The 18,267-nt window shown below is 38.2% G+C and overlaps 1 protein-coding gene across 1 annotated transcript in view; it reads left to right on the top strand.

The window, feature by feature from the left end:
• The first annotated feature begins 2,841 nt into the window (after nucleotides 1-2,841).
• The window catches only part of CCDC28A (coiled-coil domain containing 28A), a 30,022-nt gene continuing 14,596 nt past the window's right edge, over nucleotides 2,842-18,267 (top strand). Inside the window, exon 1 of the mRNA XM_085299293.1 lies at nucleotides 2,842-2,962. The gene's annotated coding sequence lies outside the window, so the exon portion shown is untranslated. The remainder of the gene's footprint in view (nucleotides 2,963-18,267) is intronic.

Genomic DNA, 18,267 nt, shown 5'->3' with positions numbered 1-18,267 from the left:
CTCTACAACCTGGGAAAAGTAAAAGAGGCCGCCGCCTACCTGTGGCTCCCTGAACTGGAGCCTATACCAGAGCTTCACCCTCCCCGGCCAGCCAACAGCAAAGGTAGCCGGTGCCTGCTGGGCCGTGCGGGCCCCGCGCCGCCCGGCAGCGCCGCAGGGACCCCGACCCTGGCCCGGTCCCGGCCGCCGCCACCTCGCCCTGCCCCGCGAAACCGAGCGAGCTTCTCGCCTCGGCCTCCGGCCCTGCCTCGCCGCCGCTCAGGCCGGAGATGTTACTCAAAGGCAGGGGAAAGAGAGCTCGACGGCAAGGGTCACAGTCGCAAACACCCCGACACCTAGTTCTAGTATAGACTGGAGGCACCCGTTTCACGCTTACAGTCCCGTGCCCTTCACCTACGTAAGACAAAATCAGGATGCACTTTATAGAGATGGCTGCTCCACGGGGCTAGTTTCCATAAAACCAGTGTAGTCCACTAGCAAATGTTGACAGCTACTATTTGATTTTAACTGGGTAACAGCCTACTGACTCTGCATTTCTACTGTATGGTAAAAAGAGGAACAAAATCTCAGACTTATTAAAAAAGGAAAGAAAAGAAAAGCAYTCTGGGGAAAAGTGGTCATATGGTCCCTTTTCACTCCATATCCAACTTTATTTGCCCTCCGCAGCTGCCACTGATGAGTTAGTTCTACATGATGAAAAAAAAACAGAACCCGCTGAAGGAGGAAGGACAGATCTGTTTGTCCCTCCCACTGGCATCTTAGGGCAGCAAAATTTGTAACAAAGTATTGTGAACTGTAGTAATTCTCCTATACAGCTTTAGCCTCAGTTACTTGAGGGAAACTTGAAGAAAACAACTCTACCAGAAGTTTTTCCAAAGCTGCTTAGTGCCTGTAGGAGTTCGAAGGCAAGACTACAGGCAATGGAAACTGAACCAAACAACTGAGTGGCCCATACAAGCATTAACAGGAAATACTTTTGCAGCAATAATTCTTCTCATACATTAAGCGAAAGAGGCTTTTATCTTCCATTTTTCTTTAAAAAAGTGATACAATCTAGTGTTAAAGAACAAAAACACCTTTCTCCAGGCATCAGTCCAAAAAAGTTACCAACYGATAACTTCCCAACTTGGAAAACTTCCTCTGATTTTCTGTTAGAGACAGTAAAATTGAGGTACAGTATTTCCAGAAATTGGTGAGAGGGAACATGGTACAAACAGGTTAAATGGTGTTTAATCAGAGGTTAAACACATAAGGAATCCTAAGCTATTGCTTGCAATAGGGAAGCTGTCAGTATCAATTAACAGAAGAGGGAAAGCAGTCATTCTTTCACATTAAATTCTTCTGTTTTTACTTTGGGACATAATGTCTTCATTAGTTCTTAGACGGGTTTGTTTGGCATAGCCATATGATAAAAACTGTAGCCTGTGTCCTGAGATGTTTGAATTAAGRAAAGTGTAGCTTTGTATCTGTATGTATATGAACTGTAGGAGTATTAAGAGGAAGTACTAGGTAGACTCAAATACAATACACATTACAAAGAAAACAAGCAAAGAATGCAGTTCAGGTGACTGCTGGGAAAAAAAAACCCACAACAACTTATCTGCTGAGACTGCAGCTTACCATAAAACCATATGCATATATGTTTGATTGGAAAATACTCATTTYTATTTTGCTTGAAGCTTTAGTAATAGGTAGTTTTAAAAGATAGATTTAGCACTYGAATATCCTTTCATGCTAGAGAAAATTCAGATCTAGATATTGATGTTGCAAATATTTTTGCATGTTCTTTTCTATAAGCAAGAAGAAGACAGTATTTAATACCATTTTGGGCCTAAAGTAGAATATTTGGGCCCAAGGGATAATTCTGACTTAAAGTTACTTAAGTCAAAGCTCTAGGCAATACTTAAATGCAGCCAAGATCCTCAGCTATTGTGAATTAGATGAATTTCACTGGCAGTGGACCTGTTTCACTGGTTCTTATGTTTGCGGACTGGAAATGAACTGCTCTGATACCCTGCATACTTCTGGTAGGAATAATATTTCAGAAAAATAAGGTCTTYTCAACACTGACAGTTAAACCAAGTTAAGAAATAAGTCTGAATTGAAGAAYGCACTGCTATTATTGAAAAAAACAAAGTCTTTATGTTTATTCCAGAACAATACTTTTTTTCTTATTAATTTGCTCAGATCTATTTTTCTGAGGCTATTGTGTGGAACAATCAGGAAAAAAATGTGAAAAATGTAAAAATTGAATCATTATGGAATATGAATATTGATAAATTGTAACCAGTAAAATATGGTCTGGTTCCCTTGCACGCAAAAGGGCAGGGCATAAGAAGGGGAAAGGAGATTATGAACACAGTCACAGTTACAGTTGGAGATTTAAGGTATTCATCGTGTTAGAAAGGAAGCCTTTAGCATTTCTACGCAGACTTTCTTATGGACACCTCTGGATGCCCATGCATTTTGTTTGCCTCAGATGCTTTCCCTGGGAAATACTTTTGCATTTTGGCCGCGCTGAGGATGCTTTTTTGTCATACTCCCCCCGCAGAGCTCCCCCTTTCTGCCAGAAGGGAGACGGCAGGTTGCGCCCGCGGCGCGAAGGGGCCGAAACGGGGCCGGGGCCGCCGGCCGGGGCGGCGCCGCCGCCGCTCGGTGCCCGCGGGGGCTCCGCGCGGCCGCGGCCCTGCACATKCGGCTCAGCACCGGGGGCTGCGGTCACCTTTCGGGGGGATCCGCGGGCTGCTTTGCTTTGAGCTGCCTCCCTTGAAGGAGCTCGAGYAGCCAAGCAGGCAGCAGCAGCTTTCTCGAGGCAACTCAACCCGCAGCGCTGTGAATCAGGGTCCTGGCTCTAATTTCCCTTATACCATCAAACACTCTCTGCTAGGAATGGCAGAAGTTCTCAGGAACTGAATCTTGAAGACAGGAGGTGCAAACAGGGAGGACAGAAGAAAGGATAGTGGTAAGTTTGCTAAGATCTTCAATTCARTATTGATTTCCATGCTAGCACTGGGAAGTTTGCTATTTCTGAATTATAGGTTACTTGTTTCAAGCTTGCTTTTAAGCCTCAAGTTAAATTACCAAATTAAGCATGCAATAACTTTCATGTTCTATTTCAAGAAAGTCTTGTGGAAGTTACTCATTGCCTGTTGCGGGTGTAGTGCTGCCTGCCTTCTACTTGCTTCTGCAATCCATTTAGGCTGTCAGAAGCAAAGGGGGAGCAGTAGTACAGAGAGCTATTTAGCCAACCACTGAGCATTAGACATCAGCTCTTCCTGAAATTATAGTTACATGCCAAGCAGGTGGTTTAGATGTGGTTGTCTGGGATCATCRGGTTCAGCTGAGCCCACAGGTTCAAACTATGTTAGGAAAAAAACAACTGACTTGATACTTTGACATAACAGCAGTATGTTGAGGTTGGGTTTTGTTTTTGTTTTGTTGGGTTCTCAGTTGCTCCCAGAGCAGTACTAATAAGCTCTGGTTTGTAATTTAGAAAGCAAGCTCAATGTTTTGGGCACATGGTCAGCTTCTGTATTTTTGAGCTGCTTTGGCTGTTGAGCTGTACAAGTTTGGTGTAGGCTTAAAATAGTGGCAATTCTGCAAGAGAAATATGTTTTCTGACATTTTATTCTTTCCTGGTTAACCAAAAGTATGTGGATGCTCCCAGTCTTGTTGAGACACTGGGCTCTTTCAATTATGATACATTTTGGTCTTCAGCAAAAAATCTTTTTCAGAGAAGCCTACATAAGATATGCACAAAATACGGAGTCAGTCTGACTGCCTAACAAAATTTCCCTGAATTGTTCATTTAAGTACATTCAAAATTTATAGTATTAGTAAAAGATCCCTGGAAGTCAAATTAAATGTTGCTGTTCATTTAAATGGTACCAGAATTTTACTCATGTTCTTTTGTGATCTGTCACTCATGACTGCATACTTATTTTGTGGTATATAAATATTAACAAATAACCAATTACCACAGAAAAATGCTAGGTGTTCTACTGGGTTTCTTTAAATCTCCACACCAGCATGCTAGATTGAAGATCAGCTGTGGTTGATGATACAGCAGAACTTCTGATTATCACCTTTCTTCCAGTTTGCCAGTGCCAGTAACTGGTATTTTTGTTTACTGGAATCCTTATCCAACATAGTTCAAAAGTCTCCCTCCTTGTCCAAAAAGGGAATCTTGTACATGTTTCTTTTAAACTAATAACAGATTTTTTTTGATGATGATAGATATTTCTCTGATACAGGTTGCTTACAAACTCCCGTTTCCCTGAAAAGGGTGTTTGGAGAGAGTTTCCTTGTTCAGAGTTTTGAACTTCTGTCAACCTCAAGCTCTGCTTTCCAGCTTATCCCAGGGTCATGCACATGCTTGAAGCCTTGAGCTGACCTCTTTTTTCTACTTCTTTCTACAGTATTTTTGTTGATTTCTTTCACTGTATTACCTTCACCATTAAACAAAGCTAGCAATTTAACTCCAACACCTTCAACCCAACTCCTCTGCAAATGTATCCGTACTTTCATAGTAGAAGAGTTTAATATTTTCTTGAGTGCTATTTTGAAGGAAGGGTAGTGGTTTTGTGCACCAGTTCCAGTGTTTTTTTTCTCTCTTCTCTGTCTTTTCTCAATCCTAACATTAAGCTAACTTATTCTTCAAATCTGTCCAGCCTGTGGTTTAAAACTGGAGGGTTGTTCTGCCAGCTGGTCCCTGTGCTTTCCAGAGCTAGAGCTCTGCAGATCTACACAGTGCAAGAGTCAGCACACTATGTTCTGCCAGCTAAAAGGCTCTCAAATCCCTTCTCATTTTTCTATCTTTACACAGCTATCTGTGGATAAAAGCCATGTTAGCAATCATGCAATGGAACGATCAACGCTAACTGCAGTAGGAATGATATCATGAAGAAAGTAGTAGTTGTGATGGCCTCAGGGAATGATTCAACATCACAACTAAACAGATCTCATAGCTCTTTGCCACTAAAAGAAGAGCTCTCCCACTCCTGCTTCCTTCCCTCCATTCCTGCTCATAGATGCATAGTCCAGTGTCCACCCCTATGCTCACTCTTGAACTTCCCAGATTCTGTGCTGAGTTGTTTCATTTCACTAACCCAGGAAAGGCCTGGTCTGTTACCTTATTCTGTAGTTTGTGCTGGTTTAGTAAGTTGAATCAGCTTCACGTGTGATTTAACAAGTGCCAGAGCTGGTGAAAGTAAAATGGTTGAAGGACATGGTCGAGATTGAGCAAGGGAAAAAGGAGGAGCAGGGACATCTGTCTTTTACTGTATAGCTAATTAGATTGGCTCAGCTGCTTCATTAAACTGCATCCTATGGATAGAAAAGTGGAGTTATGGGAAGAGTGCAGACCTTTTAGCGTTAAATGAATAACAATTAGAATTTAAAAAAGGCATAGCAAGACTTAGGGTTGGACTTGCCTTCAATAGATGAGACAAGCTGATAGTGGTATCTGTATGACATGCAATCTGTGCACTTTGTATGCTTTTCTTGCATGTAAAATCTGCAGCAGAAGCTTGCAGGTTCTGGTATTTTTTTTTTTCTGTTTTAGCCACAATAAAAGGTCTAGGAACCAGAGTTAAATTGCTTCATCTGAAACCATATGTATTTATAGGTTTTAATACTGTGATTTMTATAAAATAGTATTTTGAGTTACTTATTTGAAGTAATAATAATAAAAATGCTTCTGCTTCTAGTAAGTACCTTCAATTTGTGCAAGTATCTATGAGAGCTGAAAATAATGTTTCAGAGGTCTTTTTCCCAAGCTGTGCTCTTCTCTAAGCATGGTGGGAAGCTGTGAAGCACCGTAATAACTTTCATTGAATGAAAAAAGAAACTGTCCATTAGAGGCAAGAGTGTAAAGATGGTATGTAATAATACCAATTCTGAAGAACATCTTTAAATGCATGAGAAAATACTTTGTGAACTTAGAAAAGAAGGTCCATTTCTGAGTTCAGCTTCTGTAGCCTGCTCAGCAAGCATCTTAAGTTCTCAGTGTAGAGCTGCTGCAGCTCTGCTGCATAAAATGAGGCTGTTGACACGCTGTGAAGAAATTGCTGAAAAATCTGCTCTCATTATCTGCACTTCAAGCCACAACAATATGTAGTATCATTCTCCAGGGAACAGAATGGTGGGGAAAACTCTTAAGGTGTGACTAGAAAAAGATTTGAAAGATCACTACAAAAACRTAAGCATACCATTACACCCCCTCAGAGCTCAAAGCACACAATGATGTTTAGATACTTTTGGTCCTTGTTTTCAACAGAACTACAGCACAAAGAGATGACAGCCACTATGGTAGCACGGGGCTCAGAGACAACTGGCTTCTAGGACTGCAGTTCCTGTAAAATGGAAACAGCCCCAAGCTGATTCTGCCTATAGAGAAACCAAGTTGCTGAGAGATTATCTCAATGGATTGGTAAAATTACTCCTAGAGCTGCCATACCAATTTTCTTCATTTGGTTGAGGCAGTGCACTTCTGTGCATTTCAACAAAGTGAATTCCTCACTTCCTATGTGGCAGAAGAAACTTCTGATGTAAAGGAACTTACCTCTTTTTTTAACTGATATAAAGGAACTTCTCTCTGTCTCTGTCTATCTGTCTGTCTCTCTCTCTCTCTCTTTTTTTTTTTTTTTTTTTTTTTTACTGAAAAAGTGTTTAGGCTTCTGCTTCACAAGGATTTACACTCATCTAAATACTAATAACATAATTATTAATTATTGCTGACTTAACATAGCTACCAGTATGTATAAAACAAATCACTGTAGGACAGGAATGTGAAAAGAAAAACTTCATCTGGAAAAACAAAGGCTGGAGTGATCACAGGCTGAAAATCAGGCTCGGCATATGGAGATGTTATAAATGCTGAACAAAGTCTTTTGTTGCTGTCTCTAGCTTTAATAAGAACAGTTTGTGTTGAAAGCTTTTGTAAATTCCATAGGAAATTTTTATTTATCTAAGACACTGACTACATTTATATCTTCTCTAATCATGTTATATATGGTATCCCTTGAACTAATTACACAGTTTACATTTTGATTCATTAACTGAATACCTAAGTAAAACCCCCTAAAATAGTTCAAAATCAATTCAGTCAAACAAGACTTGAAATTGCATTCTTTTAACTAGGCTGATTATGTTCCGGAATGAATGGCTCAGGACAAACAATATATCCAGTGAAGAAGAGCCACTTAAATTGCTCCCCTAGTATACAGACTGTACTGTTCACAAAAATAGAACTCATCTTTTCCCAAGGTACTAGCTTCCCATGATCAATCACTACAACTACAGCAAAGTACTTGCCATAATTATGTGCCCCACTTTTTAAAAATGTGCAGCCCTGTTGTGTTTCAGATGAGGTACACAGATGAGTGGTATGCCAGTCGGTGCCAAATGGTTCTTGGTATTTTGCAGCTGCTTGCACCTCACAGACAGCGTATAGGCTTCAGGCATGGAAAAAGATTCCCATTCTCTTCCTTGCGAGTTAGCGTGGTTCATCACTGTGATCTACACCACAGATGAACCAGCTACTGGTAAATTATAGGGGGGCAGTGCTCAGCGATCTGCAACAGACTCTGCCACCGCCTGAAGTTACCTCTCAAATTTTTAAATGTTTTGGATACTTGTTAAATCCTGCAGATAAAAAAAAAAAAAAAGCCAGTATCAAAATATTTCCTAAACAAGTTCAGTGAACTGTTCGTGTTTTGGGTATTTACAGTGTGATTTCTTTGTTACACTCCAGAAAAAGATTTTTTTTTAACTGACTCTTAAAAATATTTATTTGAGAAGAATCTACCACTGTGCTAGATCATTGATACCTTTTTTAGCTTATAGAATCTTACTATGTGCTGTGCATAATTTCACATACCCGTTGACTATTTGGAATGAGTTTCAATGTGTTCATGCTGCAAAGCTCAGTGTTTCTGCCTATAAACCCAATGAATCTCAGAAACTGGCATATTGCTAATAAAAAGTCTAACAGTGAAATATTTTCAAATTCCAAAATAATTGTTCGGAACCCTGACACTAAAGGGTAAAGCTATTTTATGGCTATTGAAAAATTACACTGAGTGGCAAAGTTTAACTGCATTAAATAACAGTTTAGGATCTATGCTCCTTCCAGGCTGGAAACGAAAAGTGATACCTCTGATTAGTGGCACATTTGCATTTTCTGTGACCAGTGTGGTGGTAATACCGCTACTTTATAACAAGTATAAACAATCGGAATGACTGGTGTTGCAGAAGCATAAATGTTAGAATTTCTGACTTGTACAAAAAAAAWTATTTATTGTAAATGAGGGTAGTATTAGAGAAAAACAAAACTGGGACTTTTAGCACGTACTGCTATCTGAATATTCCCAAAAGTTTGTGGGTACAAAATATGTGATTATGCAACTGTGTTTATTTCATTTCATAGATCAGACAAACTCTACAATTCACGCTAAGCATCAGCATGTTGTTCATAAATCAGTAAAAAATGTAGCCCAGTATGCAAGATTTACTCAGACCTTCTTTCTATTCCAAGTGTTTTCAAACTTGGCAGAGTATGCATTCCTCAGAGGACTATGAGTATGCTAAGTTTTAAGCACTTCTAGCAAAACCATTTTTATTCAGTTCAAGACAAAAAACCTATATAACAATTTTCTTAATAACATAGGAAACAACTTTTAAATACAGTGAAATATAGCAAAAATAAGTTCTGTTCTAGCTTTTTTTTTAAAGTTTCTCCTCTGGGGTGAAAGAAAGTTTAAAGAATTTCAGCACAAGGAATAGTTTCTTTAGAAGAAAAAAAATGCTGACTGTATTTGAGCCTCCTTCCAGCAGACTCCCTTATGCTTGCTTTCAGAAATGTTTTCAAATTTATCTCTGGTAGTACTTACATAGAAAATACTTTAAACCCTCTTTTCACAGTGTTGTACTTTGTTTGGCTCTTTAATGTGTTGATTTTTCTATGGTTTATATTTAATGATGGTTATAATTGCAGTTGTGTACTAATACAGTTACTGTGATCTATAACCAAAATTTTTAAATGCACATACTTATTTTCCACTGAACTTTATAGACGTAGTCTTTCCTTAGATTTGTTATTTTTTAATATACTTTGATAAGGAGGTTTCATTTAAACTTCTTATTCCATTAAGATGAACTTAAGGTCTTCAAATAGAAGTCTTCTCATTAATATCTAGTATATCATACTTTAATTAAATATTAGGCTATACACGATTGCCTTCAGTGGAATAGTGCTGAACATGTCCATTGTATTCTATTATGTATTTTAGTTTTCAATACTTTGCAGCAGAAGCCACCTTTGCTATACAGGAATACAGTGTACACAACCACAGGTGTTGTCTGTGGAACTGAGATCTCTTGCTGCTACTGCTCCTCTGTGTCTCCACTGTAAAGGATGCTTTAAAACTTCAACTTCTCCTTTGCTAATTACAGTTACTGGAGTAAAATTGTATTAAAAAGAAATTGTTATACTGTTTAGTGTATGCATTGTTTAGAAACATTTTTCTATACAAATATTTTCTGTATACCTCAATCCTCATTAGGGAAGAAATTTTTGCATGTTTTTAGTTCTGTGTTTGTCTATGCCTAACAAAACAGAGTCTGAAATTACAAATGAGATTGGCAATGTCTCTTTGGCAGATGTCACACAGCCAGTGGAACGACTCAGCAATGTATCTTCCAGCCTAGAACAGAGAGTCAATGTTTTAAAGAAGCCATAGCAATTGTATTTATACTGAGCCACCAAGCGATAGGGGGGAAAGAGTTCTGGGAATTCGTTTTACAAAGCAACTCAGATAAGTGACTTGAGGCCAAATGCAAATCTGACTGAGAAGAATTGCAGACTGCTGGCAACTGGCTGTCCTACTTTGATATAAAGCTAATAATCTCAGTTGGGAAGATGCTCTCAGCATATGTAGTAAAGGTACCTGCATATGCAGTAAAAGTACCTCCTTATCTTCCTGGTTGTTTGCAGGCATAATCTTCGCAGACCTTCTCACCTAGAAAAAATATTGGATTTTCTTGAATTGAATCGAAGTTTCCAAATGAGGCCTGTGATTTTGTATATGGAATTTACCCAAAAAAGGGATCTGAAAATAAGTTTTACATACAGTCATAATAACTGAAATAAAAACATTGTGTGGCTTAAGAAAATAAGTTTGCATTATTTGCTTGTAAGCCAGAAGATCTGTCAAAAAATTAACCTACAAGTTCTTCCTTAAACACCCTGAAAATCTTCCTTGTCTGTGATGCCCACAGAATCTTTGACAGAAATTAGGTTGCAGCTGTGCTTAAACCTTGGTGGATCATATAGATCCAGGTTGTTTGATTGTTTTATTTTTTTAAAAATCTTTTTGTTTTGTATCTACCCATTGTATGATCTTGGTGGTAGAGATTGTCTTTATTTATTATATATCTCTGAGTTTGCACAGATTTCTTCACCACTGGGATGAGGGTATAATTTCAGATTCAGAAGTGCATGCAGATGACTATGCCCACAAGACTATGTATGTGCATACTAGAGGTGAGCCTTAAATTGCTGTGAAACTGTGTTTGCTGGTTCTTCCTCAGAGCCCTTGAGTTAGGAGTCTGTAGTTATGCTTAACTACCAATACTGTTCACTGGCATTTCATATGGGGGAAGTGAAGAATTGTTTATCCTACTGATATTAAATATTAATTCTTATTTATAATTAATATTATAAAAATAAAACAATTTTAGTACGCATTTAGCCAAGCTATTAAACCAACTGAAGTGAGTATTTTATTTCAATTGCTGCCTTAGGACTGTTCTATTCTGAAAAGATCTCACTCCGTTATGGCCCTTTGAGATAAATTATTGAACAGTTAAAAAAAAAAAAAAAAAGAGGCTACAGAAAACAACAAAAGATGTGCTTTGGTTCTTTGTGATACAAGTTGCATATTCTATCTTGTGCTGAATTAATCATAAACAATATTCAATTTCCTCTGTCTTTAAAAGGGGAAAAGAGCAATATACCTGCTAAGGGCAGGTGTTATGAATTCAAGGTTAAATAAAATGCAACAATCCTTTCCACATATCATTTCCATAATATATATCAGAAACCATACTCTGTATTAGCAAGTCCCCAGCTTTATAGAAGAAAGTCTTCTGTCAAGTGTTTTCTGCTTTGTTCTTGTTTCTAAAATCTACCACACCCTTTGGTTCACAGGAGTTTTGTTTTGCTCACCTGTAAACATCATGTTGCTGACCTTGGAACAATTAGGAACATGATTAAATTTATAATGCAATGAATATTTGCTAAAATAATTCAGAATGTTTCCCAAGGATGAAGGAGTTTTCCAAGTTTTATTGTGATTTATTTTAAAAGCACATATGAGATTMATTGTTATCTAATATTGAATGTGCATGCAAACATTTGAAAGAACAATGTCACATTGTCCAAGCTTTCTTTCAAGTCTATCAATGGGATAGTACTGTGAGAAATATTATTTATGATCAAATTTGTAAAATGGACGTTAATGCAGTTTGGTATATATCATTTGATTATAATATTTTTTAACATGTGAACAAACACTGTTTGAGCAAGGGGATTAGAAATCCTCCTGTGTAAAAAGTATTCTCTCTCCCTGCTTTCCCTCCACTACATTCCCTGTAAGTCTTATCCTTCTAGAAACCCTACACATTTTACAGTATGCCAGCATTTAAAGACATGGGAAAGGCTTTAAAATATTTTTAAAGGAGAATATATTAAACACTGGTGAACCTTCAATGCATTTCTCACTAATTTTGGTTTTACCCCTCTGAGAGAGGCTTAAAAATTATGGTACTAGATTCAGGACTATGCTGAGTACATTTCTGAAATACTGGGTGTCCTGGCAGATCCTGTGATAGACTTCTTCCTTTTCCAGCTATAGCATCAGGATTATTAAAACAAATAATGTGCAATTCCACAATGCTTTTTCTGTGGAGTATCTTAACACATGCTACAAGTATTTAAATTGTGCAACAAATCACAAAGAAGGTAAATGCAACTATACAGTAACTTCTATATCATAGAATCATAGAATCAGTAAGGCTGGAAGTGACCTCTGGAGATCATCTAGTCCAACCTCCCTGCTCAGCAGGGTCTATTGAACATACATGGAACGTGGAAAATTATTATGCTTTTATATAGCTAAAAATTCGGACATGATACATAGACAGAAGCTGGTTAAATCGAAGTTGAATACGGAAAAACTTCTTTACCAGGAGGGTAGTGAGTACCAACAGGTTACCTAGAGATTTCTATCCTTGAAGGTTTCCAAGACCTGGCCTGACAAAGCCACACTTGACCTGATGTGACAACAGTCCTGCTCTGAGAAAGAGGCTGGCTACAGGACATTTGTGCCGTTTCCATCCCTGGAGATTTTCAAGACCAGGCTGGATAAAGCGCTGAGCAATCTTCTCTGAGCTCATAGCTGAACTTGCTTTGACCTAGAGACCTCCTGAGGTCACTTCCAACCTGAATTATCCTATGATCCTATGACCCCAAGAGGTGTTTTCCAGCCACTGTTTCAATGATTCTTAAATCTTAAATCCAAACTGATAAAGGAACACATTAATACTATTCTTCTAAAATAATTTTCCAGGCATATAAAATGCCCCTCCGCCTCCAAAAAGATACACTATATTGGGACCTGCTTGCAGGATCTAATAATCAAATTGTTAGATCCTCACCAGACTTCTGGCATCTAAGTCAAAGAAGGAATTGATATTAGCATTAGCATTGTCATTGGGAAGCTACTAAACAGGAATCAGATACTGCTAGTGAATGTCTGACGCTAGATAGATTTCAGGACTCAGAAACCCAAGATTGCCTTTTTTTTTTTTTTTTTTTCCCAGTATAATTTAATGGGTGCAGAAGCGGCTGGAAACTGCCCCCCCCCACAAAGATCTCTTCTTCCCTCCCACCCCAGAAAATTTCAGCAGTAACAAGTGTTCAGTTACATCTCCACAAAAGGTCTGGCATCTTCTCTTTTCATCTTCATCTGTTTAAAACACAGAATATGAATTAATTGCTGCTCCTTCCCTTAGTGCATGCCACAGGCAGGAAAGTTTCAGCAGCAATCATATTTCTGGTATACTTCAGAATGACTTTTGATTACCTTCAGCAACAAAAAATAACATCTTTTAAAGCAGAAAAATGCTATAAACTCATGGAAAAGGTCTCACTATCCATTTTGGGGACAGAGGCTTTTTCCTATTCATCAGGGAAATCTAGAAGGGTATCTTCAGAAAGAAAGGAGGGAGATTCTGAAGAACTGTTCAAAGAATTTATGATGCCCAGAAGACCTTGGGAAACAAAGTGTGGAAGCACTCCCAGCTTAGGCCACATCCTTATCAATAGGATGATATCCCACAGGGTTTGAGCACAGTGGGCAGAGCTAGGTGCCAGTAACAGGGTCCATCATGCCTCCAACATGGTAAGCAATGATGTAGGTCCAAAGAAAGCAAGTCAGGAGCAACAGGAGACAGGGCCGGAGAGGGCTGGATGCAAAATAAAATGTATGTCCAAAAGGTCCAGAAGGAACTGAAGGCAGGGCTGAGGGCAGACATGCCTACATCATAGCTCAGACAGGGCTGAAGGACCAGGCCTGAGCTGAAATGGGTTCCTTGCCACTTGGAGGCAGGGGCAGTGGGGCAGTGGCTGGGAGGGTCTCAGGTCAGGGCATTCAGGCCTGGTAATGCCCTCAGGGCCCTGACAGCTAGCTTCCAATAGACACAGAGTGGATGCATTCTGTTGGGAGACCTAATTCTTGAGGTTTCTGCAGCATAACAGTAATTTCTGATTTCTCAGAATCTTAATAACAAAGAAAGAGAGGTGGTTAGTCGTATGATGGGTTGTTAAACTGTGGAATTCCCTGTCAAACATGGATGCTAAAAGTTTCCATGAGTTTACAGRGAGGCTGGATAAGTTCACAGAGGCTAAACCCACTGAGAATTACTACGCTCATAGGAACAACATCTGAGCCACAAATTTGTTGAAGGTTGAAAAGTCCTTACAGATAGCATCACATATGTTTGCCATCTTCTTATAGTTTTCTGTAGGTCTCTGCAATTGGCTACTGTTGGAGTTAAGACACTGGGCTACATGAGCATTTGCTCTTATCAATGGAGCTGCTTTTACAGTTTGTGTTCTTACAGTTTGCTAGCAATATCATGGAATTCATCAAACATGCCAGGATAAGTAGACTCAGCTCTCATTCCTAGGGATCTCCCAGATTCTAGGAAGATTATCTCACCCACTTAGGGACTGAGTAGGACAACAGTAGAACACAATGATTAGAGCAAGGAGCCAAAGCATGGCTGGAGAGGAGAACTGAAGATCCACATAGGCAAAAAGAAGGAAAGGAGCCATGACTAGAACAGAGAGCCCCAGAAGTGAGGAAGGCTGCAGCAGAACTGATCAAGARGTCACTGGAGAACAGTATGAAGGAGCTAAAGATGTAGATGTGTGTGGTAGGAAACTGGGGCAAACTGAGAGGGAACACTCTGAGCAGCAATCCTACTTCAGAAACAGGCTTAATATAACCTAGAAGATCTTGTCTTCTGAGTGATTCTGCAAATGTCTTCTGTTCTGCTTCTTTCCCCCCCCTCATTAGTCCCATGTGGTTGCCTGACTCACCATCTTGCTGGCCTGAGGAGACAGTTTATTCACCAGGCACATTTTGGCACAAGGTTTTTGTAGTTTTTAAGCAAGTCACATAGTTAATGTTTTGGAAAATGACAAAGTATTGCTTTTTTGCAGTAAGCCAGCACTGGATACACACAAAATAGTGGTGGTTTTTAAACTACTCATGCTCTTGTGTGACAGTACTGACTTCAGTGGAACTATTGATGTTAGAGAGGAAATAATAATATAGAATATAATATAGTTCAATAACAATATAGAAGTCTAAATATTTATATATGCTTATATTTATTCATTCAGATATCCAAATCATGTGTACTCCAGTGGAGTTTCCTGAGGGCCCATCTGTCATCATTGCACAAAGTGGAACATACATGTTGTGCCARATCTACATGATCCAAATTATTTCCTGTATTAATTAATTTTCTCTATGTCTTATTTCAGCTTGGCTATATTATCCTGCATATTTACCTGGATGATAAATACACACACACTTGGTCATGCTGCTAGTCATAATAAAGAAATAGGTACTTCATATGAACAGATACACCTCATACTGTGCATTTTTTTGGAAGGTGAYCCTGCAGCAGTATCATGCTTCCATGAGTATAAGGTGCCACCCTATGAAATACATCTGAGATATGAAATACGAACAAGAAGCTTTCATCACTTCCTTGGAAGCCTTAAGAACCTACTTGCAACCTCATGTYAACTGAATGGGGCTTTCAAAAAGAAGAATCTGATTTTATTTGCATGTGTTTCTCAATACAAACTAGAGACTTTTTTCTTTGAAGTTCTTCAAAGCATCTTCAAAGGTGAGTCTCTAGTTTGTAATGACATATCCACGTGTAAACAAAATCAGATTCAATTAACTTTGTAATTTGCTTCTTTACCAATAAAATGGTTCCTACTAAAACATTGTTACCCTTGGAGTAACAATCAGCAAGTATATGCAAATGTTACCAATGTAATGCTTGTTGGTGTTGTCAGAGAAAAGCCTTATAAAGGAAGAAAAAGTGTTTTCCTATTTGTGAATCATTACCACAATACAAACTTATRCAAAAGTTCATCTAAGTGGAGATAACCCAAAACATACTTTTTTTCTTAGTGAATGTACAACATCATTATTTGACTTCAGCCAACAGTTATCTGCAGAATTTGTAGTATCAAATCAGGACCACATTACCTTTGATTATTTGCTCCTAACTTATTATTATCTTTTAGAAGAAATTAATTATTCACCATAAAATTACTTTCACTTGAAAACTTATAATAAAACCTAAGAGATGCCTTTCCAATTATCTGTACTGTAGACTCTGCTAAATCAGATACAAAAGTGACTATCAGAGAAATTTTAATAATAATTCTAATATCATGTACTGTGCAGTGATAACAAATGCACTTGGAGCAAAATATTACCTGCACACTTTACATTGTAGGGCTTTTTTGAGGTATCCCAGGGCAAACTGCACACTGTTCATATTCTGTTTTATATGAGAAATTATGTTAATCTACTTGATCCCTGATTAGAGAAGCTAAGCTGCAGCAGGGTTGACTGTAGGATCTAACTATTTTCTGAATAAGAAAATAACATTAATTTGAAAATATATTTACATTTGTGGTGGAAAGAATTTCCATTTATTTAAAAAAAAGAGCCCACAACATACTTTATTTCAACTGCTTTGGTAGAAACAAAGAATACCTAGTCACCTTCCATGCTAATAGTTAAACCTCTTTGCTTTATTCTGCATACACAGAACATCATTAACCACAGGAAAAAAACACTATACAACCTGCAAGGTGGGTACATTTACTTGTTTATAAAGCATGAGGGAAAGAGTCAGAGCCGAATGAACACAAATATTTCAGAATTTTCTTTACAGAAACTGTATTTATCTCATAAAAAATTCCCAAATGACTACAAAAACGTGTCTGTAAGACTTACTTTTTCCCATTTCTTGCAGGTCTTCTATATATATAWATATGAGTGAATTAGGATTCTACTTGGGCAGCTCTATGGCTGAGAATTCATGACTGGTTTAAAGCCTTTGTGAATTTTGCTAGCTCTTGTTCTCCTGTAATGTATACCAAGCCAGATATCAGAAGCTTTTGGTATTAAGGAACCAAGATGATGATAAACAAGCACTTTTGTTTCTATGCCTTTTCCTTAAGTCTTACACTACCATCTTTTGTTTAATGTTTCTCCAGTGTTACAAATTTTTCTTTCTTCTCATGTGTGACTTTTTGTCCTACAACACTTGACATTTACATGTAAACCTCCCAAGATATTTTTGTCGCAAGATATTTCCACAAGCGAGCTTTCAGCATATCAGTGATAATCTCTGATACAGATTGCTTGCAGCCACACAGTTCATCATGTATCACAGCAGATTCATCTCTTCAGACACAAGCTGCGTGCTACTATTGAACAATTATTTTCACTGCAGAATGATCTTCAGTGGACAGTTAGYTCCCTGTCTTTCATCTGAGATTCACTGCAAATGCAACCTTCGACAGCAGTGCTTTTCAGACTCAAAGTCACCTTTTGAGTCCTACAAAAGGTACATCCCATAAGAGTCTTTATGAGGCACTGTTATATCTAATAGTCTAATAATAGATCTTGGGTCTAATTCAAAATACATGAGGAGGTTCAAGATCAGTGTACAACTGGAAAATCAGTTGTCTGACATTACACAAGGTCTAGACTGAGGTAGGGACACATCTTCACTGCACACCTCTTAAGTCATACAACAGCTTTATGTTGAGCTCTACTCTTGCAAACATCAATCTAACCACTGGCCAGTGCTTTCAGTCTGAATGACTCAGATTATACTGCCCTTCATATGTACTGCACAGTTTCTGAGGGTTTTCATCAAAAAGCRTCAAGTTATGAGCAGCATGTTTCTTAGATAAACACTAAAATCTCATTGCAAATATTAAGGAAACAAACTATTGTCAGATGGAAATAAACAAACAAACAAACACAAAAAACCTCAGACAAAATACCAGCCATAGCAATGAGAGATTTGCAAAACATTCAAGTCAAAATTCATCAAAGATAAGGAGCTTGGAAGAGCCAAGTAATGACAAGAAATGCAATTGTTTGAGTTCCTCTGCAACAGAGATAGCAACCATAAATAGATTTGGGGAGCCTTAACTTATTAATTATAGCTGCTAGATAGGCACTCTCTGCTAATGTTGCCTGCTTTGAAAATTATGTTCCTACTAACTAACTCAAGATTGCAATCAAGGTCAGACAAGACACAGCTACTAGTTAGTTGCTACTAAAAGTAGCAACAGAGTCCACCTTATTTAACATGGAGCTTGGATCAGTCCAACTCCCCTGGGACCATCTATCACTGGAATAAAGTTGTATGACAGAACAGTGGATCTTTCTCATTTAATGGAAAGCATTATTTATCCCTGCTACCTTTTACGGATCTTCTGAATCTCTACTTTCAAAGACTGAGGTCTGTCTACTTTTCATGAACAATAATCACACAACACTCTTCCAACTGTGGTTTATTCTGGTTTATTATTGGACTAAATTTCATAATATATATCATAATATAAATTCTGTGAATTAAGAMGACCAA

This window comes from Rhea americana, unplaced genomic scaffold (assembly GCF_003343005.1).
Source record: "Rhea americana isolate MKP2758 unplaced genomic scaffold, rheAme1 scaffold_149, whole genome shotgun sequence".
Classification (NCBI taxonomy): Eukaryota; Metazoa; Chordata; class Aves; order Rheiformes; family Rheidae; genus Rhea; species Rhea americana.
Note: the sequence above shows the minus strand (reverse complement) of the source record. Positions and strands in the feature narration are given on the sequence as shown.